The sequence below is a fragment of the Magnolia sinica genome, chromosome 8 (genome assembly GCF_029962835.1).
Source record: "Magnolia sinica isolate HGM2019 chromosome 8, MsV1, whole genome shotgun sequence".
Taxonomy (NCBI): Eukaryota; Viridiplantae; Streptophyta; class Magnoliopsida; order Magnoliales; family Magnoliaceae; genus Magnolia; species Magnolia sinica.
Genome location: NC_080580.1, coordinates 2,712,742 through 2,716,927, shown reverse-complemented (window position 1 = coordinate 2,716,927; position 4,186 = coordinate 2,712,742). Strand labels below are relative to the sequence as shown.

Below are 4,186 nucleotides of genomic sequence, written 5' to 3'. Positions count from 1 at the left end.
GTGGCTAAAAAGGTTAAGAACTGAGGCTAAAGCCTTTAGCCTCAACTTTGCCTTATTTATCCAAACCGAGGTTGAAATCCCCGTGGCTAAAGGCTTTGGCCTCAGTTTTAGCAACCGAGGCTAAAATGACTTTTATAGTCTCAGTTCTTCAAGTGAGGCTAAAAGAATCTTTTTAGCTTTAGTTTTCTCAAAATGAGGCTAAATGTAAATTTTAACCTCAGTTGTCTCCAATTGAAGCTAAATCTATTTTTAACCTCGGTTCTCAACAACCGAGGCTAAAGCCTTTAACCACGGGAGTTGTAGTCTCAGTTTAGGTAATTGAGGCAAAACTGAGACTAAAGATAGATTTAGCCTTTGTTAGCATCAAGTGAGGTCAAATTCAATTTTTAACCTCATTTATCAATAATCGAGGCTAAATCTAGTTTCTATCAACAAAAGCTAACAATATTATAATCAACCAATCATTGAACCTGTGCATGTTTCACCCATTTAACATCCATCAAGACAACAATCAGCACAATACCAACAAAACTATTAATGGTCTATTGAAAGTTTTCAAAACAAACAAACTGCCACATAGCCTTCCACATGAACTGTTTCAGTAAGGTCCCCTTCCACGTGACTATTTTCTCTCGAATCAGATCAATCGGTGGGTTTGTTACCTGAGCAAACATCTGCTTGAAATACTCAAATGTAAGTTTCTCTCTGTTGGACATCACAGCCAAAGGAGCATCATTTCCCATTGAGCCCAAGAGCCTCAGTACCATCTTTTGCCATGGACATCAATAGCATCTCCAGGGCTTCTACAATGTATCTGAATAAGGAAACCTGATGATTTATTTCATTTTTTCAAACATGAGCAAGAAAACAGCACAGAAAAGGTCTGAAACTACTTACCCAAAAGTCTTTAATGGAGCCAACAATCCATGAATTCTCATGTTTTCCATGTTATTATCATCATGTCGATATACCTAAAGTATATATAAAAATGGCAATAATGATCATGCTCAGAACTTCTTAAAATCAGAATACAAATAGAAAAACTACCTGAACAATCAAATCCTTGAGAAGCTTTGACTTATGAGGTTTTCTTGACTAATTGAATGAGAGCAAATCAACTTGTGCCTACAGCATATAGAAAAAATCATCACAATTTCTAAGTTGGCATTATACTATTCCTCCCACTCTCATCTGTCCATTTCCACAAGCTTGAAAATACAACCATGACTGTATTTGTATTCCAAGTTTTCTAAATTATGAACCATATATAGGATGCTTTAATTCAATCAGCCATATGTTGATGATAACACGAAAAACCAAAAAGACCCTGCTCGAGTCTTTTTCTAGTGCAAGAAGAAACTGATTTCAATATCACATGAAGTTTATTGTGCTGCCAAGTTCAGAACAGGAAACAATGAATAAAATTTGGCTGCAGCAATCATAACTAATGACAGTTTAGATTCTAATTTTAAAAAGGAATGGATATCCCACCGTAATAGGAGCAACACCATAACACCATTTGTTCACCGGATTTTTCAGGTTGGTTACAGTTGCCATGCAACCATTCAAACTGGCTGCTACAATGTGATAGCAGATATGTTACAAAATGCTTGCATACAAGATGGTGGGCCCATACGAAAATGATGGATGAAAATAGGCAACACTGCTACACTTCTAAGACACATTCCAAACATCATATTGTTTGAACAGTCCTAACATATGAATTAGTGGGCATCTTTTTTGTTAAAACAGGAACATTGGATTTTTCACTTTTTAACTTTCCAATAAATATCCCATGTTGGAAATGTGGCTACATGGCCATTAAATCAGCCATATGTTGATGATGGTGACGCAATAGCCCAACCCATGACCCGATTCCTGCTTTTAATCATAAGAAAATTCTCTCTAATTAATGAGGAACGATCACATACAAACATTGGATGCTATGCTTACTATGCTACCCTGTTATTAGGACTGCTCATAGTAAGCTATGTACCTGAGCTTCAAACGTGGTGGATCTTCTGTTCAAGAAACACATTGCCTAATTTTCAGTCCTGAACTGGAAAATATGTTTGCCATACTCCAGTTGAAGGTTTTTGATCTTCTGACATAGTGGACTATTGCTAGCATATGGGTGACACTTCCCTCTGTGCAAACAGCCTAAAAACAGAATATGCATGGAACAAGAATTTCAATAGAACTGTTTACTACATTGTTCCCCGTGCGAATTGGTGCTTTGGGAACTCCAAACTCAGCAAACAGACAATCAATCAGAGTAGGGATCAAGGATGACAGGTACCTTAAGTTCTGCACCAGTTTTTGCAATATTTTGCTAGAATATCAGAAAAGAATCAGTTTTTAGAAAGTGCAGTTTTCATACCTAATATATCCATAGCTCAAGACCCTTGCTGACAAGCCCCATGAATGCATGAGTAGGATTCCTAGCACAACCCTGTTTAGTATAATAGAACAAAACCCATGAAAGGTTGAGTTAAATCAAATCAATTTTAGTTTCTATGATAATGTAGCTAAAGAATTTTCCAATTTGCACTGAAATAATTGACAATACAATACATTGTATCCAACATTACACTCTTAAATAGAGGATTGTTCAAGAAAAGAGAACAATCTTTGTTCTGATAGAATCGGTCCACACGGAAATCCTCTTCAATGAGTATCTTCTCGCGTGTAAGTAACAGGCGCCAAGCAAGAAATCCTCTTCAATGAGTTCTTGAGAACCAAATCTCTAAATTTACAATGTGCACATGATTAGTCAAGAAGAAAAAGAAGTGTTGCTAAAGATGTGAAGAAATAGCAACTCAAGAAGGATCTAGAAATTTTGGCAGCAGCAACAGAGATGGTAGCAAAGATTATACTCATCAATCCAGATATATGCATCTAATATTTTCTTAAATTTGGCAAAAATTCTTGATTAATTTAAAAGCCAGTGGACTGCTATGAATTCCACAGGCTTGCAAGACCCAAACATGCACGCATACACATGAAAAAATTGGATCTAATTAATGTAGGATGACATTTCTTTTTGTTTATTTTTTATACCAGACATCATTCTCATCCTGCACAATTTATTTACAAAAATTAATTATAATAGTTCATGCATAGTGGAAACTCTCCATAATACCAAACTTCAAAAGCGAAATACCTGAGTGCAACTTGTCTTGAACAAAATTTGAATTGGTTTTTTGTGAATTTTTATAGAAAATGAAATATTATTATTTTTCTATGCTAGCAAATTTATCAAAAATTTCTCATAGTATAGGAAAAGAAAGTGACTTAAAGATGAATTCATCTAAAAGTCACACCTAATTCCTCCAAACCCTGGAATTTCAGGCAAAATTGGGCTTCCTAAAATATTCTCGATCGCTTTCAAAGATGAGAAGAAAAAAATTTAGCATCAATTAAAGCATTCACTCCTTTCAACTGTATCCTCACAACTCAATTAAGAGGAAATCAAAAGCTTACCAAAGACATGTATGAGTGCTACTTATTCCTCTAAAACTTAGAAACTGATGACAAAATCGAGTTTCTTGTGTTTATTTGCCATGATCTGATTCAATATGGGAAAAACCAAAGCAAGTTCAAATTTCTTTTTCAAGGTCATCATCACAATCTCAAATAACAGGAAAATAAAAATAGAGATGACTTCATGCAAAATCACCACCCTAATTCATGTAAAAGATTACTGCAGCTTCCTTGGGAAATCTAGTGTAAACTCAAGCGACTAATCTAATTTCCCTGTGAGCTTTCCAGAATCAAGAAATCAGAGGAAATTAAAGTCATACAGATACATTTCGTTCCTCAAAAAAAAAAAAGGATTAAAAAAAGAAAAAGAAAAAAAGAGTTTCTTACATAACTTGCAATGATGCCTACCATAAAACAAGAAAATGGAACTAAATTATTATTTTTAGCTTATAATCATGAGCTTAAAATCGAGTTTCTTGCAGTAATTCACCACAATTTCTTCCAAAAAAGGAAAAACCATAGAAAATTCGATTTTTATTTAATTTTTTTAAATTTCATCATAATGTCATAACCTTGAGGCATTGAACCCACTGTTCAGGATAAAAAATTTACGTAAGGGAACCTAAGTGCCCATCCTTGATGAAAATGTCACATCTTTTCAAGATAAAAATCATGTAAGAGAAGCTAAATGCATTTCCTTGAT

The 4,186-nt window shown here is 34.6% G+C and overlaps 1 long non-coding RNA gene across 1 annotated transcript; it reads right to left on the bottom strand.

Moving 5' to 3' along the window:
* Positions 1-513: 513 nt before the first annotated feature.
* Positions 514-2,645, bottom strand: LOC131253832 (uncharacterized). Its single transcript, XR_009175297.1, has 2 exons — positions 2,381-2,645; positions 514-814 (listed from the first exon to the last, which is right to left on the bottom strand). It is a non-coding gene; the product is annotated as an uncharacterized LOC131253832 (long non-coding RNA).
* Between the last annotated feature and the right edge of the window lie 1,541 nt (positions 2,646-4,186).